A 586-nucleotide genomic window follows, 5' to 3' on the forward strand; every position below is an offset into this window, starting at 1 on the left:
TAATGCATTTGAGACTAACATAGCAATTTATCATAACAGATTTAAAATTTTTGCAGGGGAGATATAAACACGTACCTCCAAGATTCGCTAATGAATATGCCATTTTGCAGATTACAAGAAAAGGATTCATCAGAGACATCCTGAGTCCATTGCAACATGGAGCTGTGGTGAGCTTTAAAACTGAACGATCTTCTCCCAAAATTGCATGCCACGATATCATCTGGAATTCATTGTCCTTGATGTTGAGACTATCATAATAGAGGTCACAGGCATTATTCCTTTGAAGAAATGAGAGGCACTAAAGGATGTTTGTACGGGGATTCTTGTTGTGAGATCACAAGGCTCCATTACAAATCCAACTGCCTTTACCCCATGCATGGCCCCATTCCCTTTTTTTGAACAAACGCACAAATCTCGGGAGGGAAAAGGTGAAGGCAAGACACAGAAGCTTCTACTTCGTGATAATACATCACAAACCTTTCTCAGATCTGGAATTGCGTGATCGGTTAGGGAGAAAAAAAATGAGTAACAGATCCCTCTTCTTTTTTTACTGAATCGATGGGTTGATTCATGATGAACCAGGGGA

This window comes from Nuphar pumila, chromosome 11 (assembly GCF_984573655.1).
Source record: "Nuphar pumila chromosome 11, dmNupPumi1.hap1.1, whole genome shotgun sequence".
Classification (NCBI taxonomy): domain Eukaryota; kingdom Viridiplantae; phylum Streptophyta; class Magnoliopsida; order Nymphaeales; family Nymphaeaceae; genus Nuphar; species Nuphar pumila.